Source organism: Panthera leo, chromosome B3 (assembly GCF_018350215.1).
Source record: "Panthera leo isolate Ple1 chromosome B3, P.leo_Ple1_pat1.1, whole genome shotgun sequence".
Classification (NCBI taxonomy): domain Eukaryota; kingdom Metazoa; phylum Chordata; class Mammalia; order Carnivora; family Felidae; genus Panthera; species Panthera leo.
The window spans coordinates 119,810,536-119,817,044 of record NC_056684.1 but is presented as its reverse complement, the minus strand read 5'-3'; the positions used below and the strand labels follow the sequence as shown (position 1 = coordinate 119,817,044).

At 47.2% G+C, this 6,509-nt stretch overlaps 1 long non-coding RNA gene across 1 annotated transcript; it reads right to left on the bottom strand.

Moving 5' to 3' along the window:
- Positions 1-3,712: 3,712 nt before the first annotated feature.
- LOC122221386 lies at positions 3,713-6,128 on the bottom strand. The gene is made up of 2 exons (XR_006203179.1): positions 6,056-6,128; positions 3,713-3,912 (listed from the first exon to the last, which is right to left on the bottom strand). It is a non-coding gene; the product is annotated as an uncharacterized LOC122221386 (long non-coding RNA).
- Between the last annotated feature and the right edge of the window lie 381 nt (positions 6,129-6,509).

Sequence of the window (6,509 nt, the reverse complement as noted above, 5' to 3'; positions counted from 1 at the left end):
TAATGTATAATCAAGTAGGAGTGAGAGAGTAGTCTAGAGAAAAATATTCACAAAACCAACCTACTGTTTGGAGATAGCAGTCAACCAAATAGACAGGAAAGAACAGAGGCTAGAGCCAAACTGATGGGATTGAACTCATGTTCTGTATTTCCTAGCTGTGTGGTCTTGGGTGAATCACTTAACCTCTCTGAATATCAATGTCCTCAATTGTGAAATGAAGATAATAACACCTTTCTCGAAGGGTTGCAGTGACTACTAAACAGTACCTAGAATGGTTCCTAATACATGGAAGGCTTCACAGATAATAAATCCCTTACTCCTAACTATATGCATTCTTAGAATGACATTTAACTAATAATATGCTTTGGTAGCTGGTAACAGTAACAATAATAATAAACACTGAGAACTAATTATGTTCCAGGAAATGACCTAATCATTCGTATGTATTAATTAATTCCATCCTTACAGCCCTACGAACGAGGCAGTACTTTGCCCCCAATCTTACAAAGGAGGAAACTGAAGCACAGAGATGTTAAGGGATGTGTTCAAGGTTAACAGCTGATAAGTGACAGAGCCTGGTAAATCCAGGCAGACATGGGTACAATTCCCATGCTACGGTTGAGAACAGAGAGGTAACACGATTTGCTTAAAGCCACACAGTCTCAAAGTGTCCCGGGCTGGGGGCCCTAGACACGGTACTTGTGATTCTGGTAGAGAGCAGAGCAGCATTCTCGGACCGTGAGAAGCACCTTCCTTTTGCAGGCAGGCTGGTGGCTTTGGTAGTAACGATGTTGACCAAAACCAGACTGCTTCGGTCAACTGTGGGAAAGTAGCAGGTGAGCACACTCCAGAGCCTGTCCAGTGATGATGAAACGCAGGCCCTCCAGCCGTGAAATTAAGGCTGAGGGGCTTTGGTTTTTACCAAAATGACATTTCCACGAGAGCCTTAACGTAAACTGGAGCAAACTTTATTGACTTTAAAAGGATATTCCATCTTGGGGGGGGGGGGGGGGGGGGGCGGGGAGAGAAGGAACAGTTCTTTTTTTCTTTTAATTTTTTTTTTTTTACATTTATCTATTTTTGATAGAGAGAGACAGAGCACAAGTGGGGGAGGGGCAGAGAGAGAAGGAGACACCGAATCTGAAGCGGGCTCCAGGCTGTCAGCACAGAGCCCGACGCGGGGCTCGAACTCACCAGCCGTGAGATCGTGACCCGAGACGAAGTTGGATGCCTAACCGACTGAGCCACCCAGGCGCCCCAGGAAGGAACAGTTCTAAGAGATGGAACTTCAGAGCGGGCAAACCTAAAGAAGTTAACTGCCCCCCAAGAAGTGGGGTGGGTTGTTGGACTTGCTGAAGTCCCACATGACCACCAGAGGGCAGCAAAGACATTGGTCAGAGAAGGCAGAGGCCCGCGTGAGGCTCTTCCAGGGATAGAAAGATGAGAGGTGAACAGGCGAAATGAGAAAGGGCGCCCTCATCACTCAAGGAGCATTTCCTAGACTCGGGATCCTCGCCATTTAAAGTAGAACCGGCTTTGAACTTGCTCTTCAGATCAGCTAACTAACGCAAGGTAATTGTAGAAAAATCAGAAAATACAGAAACATAGTCCAGCAAACCACTATAATGCCACCACCCAGAGAAAACTGCTGTGGCTTAACATTTTAATGACTATCTTTCTGGATAGATGTAGAAATCGATGTAGGTTTAGATGCAGAACAACCTATAGATTGACATTTTAAAAATTTTTTAAAATTTTTTTTAATTTTATTTTTGAGAATGCATGCACACACACACACACACACACACACACACAGAGGCATGAGTGGGGGAGAGGCAGAGAGACAGGGAGACAGAATCTGAAGCAGGCTCCAGGCACAGAGCCCGACGTGGGGCTCGAACTCAGGGACCATGAGATCATGACCTGAGCCAAAGTCAAATGCTTAACTGACTGAGTCACCCAGGCGCCCAGATTTACATATTTTTTGACTTCATGAAATTGATAGCAGTCAGTATATACATATTGGCGGCCCTTTTAAAAAAATTCAACAACAACAGCAGCAAAAATATGCGTGGCCATATATGTATGGCATTCTTTCGCCCAGCGTCTCTCACTCGCTCCAAGGCCAGTTCCCCTGCACCTACACAGGGGTCAGGGGATGGGCCCAGTGAGGGCTGGCTGGGCAGGAGCAGTGTGCTCTGAGGTCCACCGGCCCGTCTGCTAGGTCTTTCACAGCCCTGAAATCTTGGGGGAAGGGAGTTGTGGAGTTTTCTAGCTAAAAAAGCCTCCGTTCAGGGAGCAGGTGCTCAGAGTTCGTTGAATTTCATCAAAATGAGTCACACTGAAGGTGTGAAGGAGTGAGGTTTAAGGAGCTATCGCTTCCTGCTTCCACACCGCGCTTCATCACTTGCCCCAGACGGAGACACCGTGGTGGTGGGAGTCCAGGCAGGAGCCAGGGACATGTCTGTTCCCTCCGCATGCAAAGCCTCTACACCATTTCTTTGTCTTCGGGTGTGGTCACTCTCTCCGAAGAAAATCATCGCCTCCTTGCTCTGCAACCCCCTTGATCATTGTTAAACCGGCTTCACACCTGAGAAACCCACTGAAAGTGCAGTGGTGCTTGAATTGAGTCTTAAGGAAGACACAGGTGTTCCCCAGGTGAAGCGGGCGGGGGCCGGAAACTGCACCAGCTGGATTTATAAGCCACACTTTCATAATTCACAGCGCTAGATGGGACACCACTGATCCCCTGAGGGAATTCTCTTGGCATGTGCTTTGGAGTGAGACAAATCTAGTTTTGAATCGGCTTCATCACTTCCTACTTGGGTGTCCTTGAGCAAGTCACAGACCCTGGTTATTCTAGGGTACGGTCAAGGTGGTAGCGTTGGGCCCGTTGCGGAGGAAGCGCCACCGTTCAGCCTGGCCGGCGTGTAGGACGAGCCGGCAGAGCTGGAGGGGACCCGGAGGCCTGGCTTCAAGGAGGGAGCCTCGAGTGCCGCACCAGGATTAAGTAAGGGTTAAATCATGCAATGCTATGACATACGATCCGTTGTAACCGATCTCACAAGGGTGATGGTAAAAAGCAACAAAATGAATTTGAGCGAAGTCTTTGTCAACTGGAAATGTACGTCACTGGCATCGTTCTCGTGTATCTCGCTGACCGTGAAGGGCTCTCAGGTGCAGCCTGGAGGGTTTCCCACATGCCTCTTCATCCTGGTCATGCCCAAGCAGCACTCCCAGTGAGCAGCACTCTCAGCTCCACTGTGGTCACACTCGCAGCTCAAAGGGTGTTTCTTTTTTTTTTTTTTTATTTTTTCTTTTTAGCATTTATTTTTGAGAGACAGAGACAGAGCGTGAGCAGGGGAGGGGCAGAGAGAGAGAGGGAGACACAGAATGAGAAGCCGGCTCCAGTCTCCGAGCTGTCCGAACAGAGCCCGACGCGAGGCTTGAACCCACAAATCGGGAGATCATGACCTGAGCCCAAGTCGGACGCTTAACCACTGAGCCACCCAGGTACCCCTCAAAGGTGTTTCTTAACCTCTTTCTGGCACGCCTAAGAACAGCCACGCTGGGGTGGGGTGCAGAAGATAGACCAGTAGGAGGAAAGGTAAGATGGCCTTCGTCCCGGAAGGTGGGGACATCCCGGTGCTGAGTAGGGAGACAGTGGTCAGAGGCCAAATCTCCCCCGACCTCAGTGCACCCAGACACTCACCTGCTCGGTCCGTGTTGACCACTGAGCCGGAGCGTTTTGCTCACGCCTCTGCCGCAGTGGATGGTCCATCTGGCTTCCGTGCTAGTGTTGGGAGACAGCACGCACGACATGTGGGTTGCACACTGAATCCTGCCCCCGTCCCCAGCCAGTTCATCACGGTGGGCAAGCGATGTCAACATTCTGCGTCTCAGTGGCCTTGCCTGGAAGTGAAAATAATCTTATTTACTAATCCTTAGTTCATTAAGAGACTTAAACGAGATAAACAAGCACTTCCTACAGCTAAGCTCGAATTACTGTTACTAATAATAATTGTTTCCCTTTATATCTCTTCCACTGGATTCCTTAGGGGACCAGAATTCTATCATATTCCACATCCTATGATAAGCACATGGACAGTGCCTGGGGTTCATGATACTTTTTGGAGGCCATGAAAATATTTTAATTTCTTTGAAGATCCGAAGGAAAACTGAACATAACCCGGCCTGGGTTATAGTTGTCTTTATATCAATACACTTGTAAAAATATAATTAAAAAAATTTTTTTAATCTTTATTTATTTTTGAGAGAGAGAGAGAGACCGAGCGCACGCAGGAGAGGAACAGAGAGAGAGGGACACACAGAATCCGAAACAGGCTCCAGGCTCCGAGCTGTCAGCACAGAGCCCGACGCGGGGTTCGAACTCCTGAACCGTGAGATCATGACCTGAGCTGAAGTTGGATGCTTAACTGACTGAGCCACCCAGGCGCCCCTAAATTTTGAATCTATATTTGTAATGGGAGAAGGAACCACAAAGGCAAAATGCTTCGGGCCCTGCTGAGTCTCCACGCGGCCCTGAGCACAGGGGCTGGAAGTGAGGCAGATCCGGTGTGAGTTTCGGCCGCACCACTCGGCTAAGATCTTGGCCTAGAGAACGGTGCTTCATTTCCCTGAGCCTGACTTCTCCATCTGAAGAAAGGGCTATCTGATAAATCCTACCTCCTAGGTCATTGAATTCCACCCTCCCCTCCCTGTTTTTAATCACTCACTACATCTCTAATTAGGTATTCAATGCCTGTCTTTTCCCACTAAGCTGTCCGTTCCACAAGGGCAGGAATTGTATCTAACTTCGAGGTTCCTACACATAACCTCAACGATGTTTTAACTGTGTGCCCTCCGTTGTTCTAAATGCTTTCAGTGTGCGACATCAGTTATGAAGGGTGTGAAGGGTGTTAGCCCCATTTCACAGATGAAGAAACTAAGGCAAAGCGGTTACGTGAGTGGCCCCAAATCACACAGTAGGAAGTGTGTGCGTATGTTGTGGGGGGAGGTGTCAGGATTTGTACACCAGGCCCCGAGGAAGACGCCCTTCACTGTGGTTCTGATAAACCGAAATGAAGATTTATGTCTGAGTAGGTGGCTGTGAAATTGAGGAGGCGAGGGTCATTAGGGAGAAGCCTTCCCAGCAGACAAACATTTCCCATTCGTGAAGGGGGGAAAGTTAAGGTGGATTATCTGACCACATCAAGCACAACAGTGATTCTCCCCTACAACTGATGAAAGGCTCAGTCACCCTGGGAAGTCCGGTCAAGTCAGCTCCGTTCTCTCTAAAGTAGGGAAAATAACAAGCCCAGAGAGGGCTCCCCAGAGTTCAAGCTTTGTCCAGCCTCTTGCCGAATGGAACAGATGCCTCTCAACTCCCTGCCTGCTTGCTCTGTGCAGCTCTCATGCAGACAGAGGAATCGGGTTTTTATAACAATGTTTATATTATCCTCATAATGATTACTTTTATTTTTATTATATTTATCTTTTCTGATGACAAAATAAAAAACATCTTCATCTCAGAAAAATTGGAAAATTCTAATTCATAGGCACACAAAATAAGTGAAAGGCACTGATCACCTCACAACACAGGAATAATCTTATTTCATATTTTGACCTATTTGGGGCACCTGGGTGGCTCAGTCGGCTAAGAGTCTGACTCTTGGTTTTGGCTCAGGTCACGATCTCACAGTTCGTGAGATCGAGCCCCATGTTGGGGTCTGTGCAGACAACGTGGAGCCTGCTTGGGATTCTCTCTCTCCCCCCCCCTCTCTCTCTCTGACCCTCTTGCGCTCACACTCTCTCTCTCTTTCGCTCAAAATAAATAAACACTAAAAAAATATTTCGATATATTTCTTCCTGGTCTTTTTTTCATTGTGTATGAATGCATATTTCCCCCTGCAATATTGATATCATATATAATGCATGTTTTGTAAACATTTTGGTAAAAGCTTTAAGAAAAATAATCAATAAAATAATGACAAGTATTGTTACTATAATTAAAACATGTGAAATAAAACGTAAATTTGGGGTTAGCATTCCTTACTTCCTTCTAGATATCCACGGCTGTCGTCATGCACACGAAACAGGCAACAGGTTGTCCAAAGTGAGACCTTTGGCTCTTATTCTGTCTCAGGAATTTACAGACTTGATCTTGGTTGCTGCCACATGGGAGAAGAATCCCAGAAGTTCCATGGTGTAGCAGACACAAGTTAGCGGCTCAGCACACCCTTTTCCCTTTCCTTCTGCTGCCATAACTCGACTCTATTTCCCAGCCTCTCCATGATTAGTGTGACCACGGGACTGAATTCTGGCCAATGAAATGCAGGTGGAAAGGTGTATTAAGTATCTATTGCCGTGTAACAAATGATCCCAAAGGTTAACAGTTTAAAACCACGAACAATTATTATCTCACACAGCTTCTGAGAGTCGGGAACCCAGGAGGGGCTTCCCTAGACGGTTCCGGCTCAGGGTCTCTCTCTTACAAGGTTGCAGTCAGT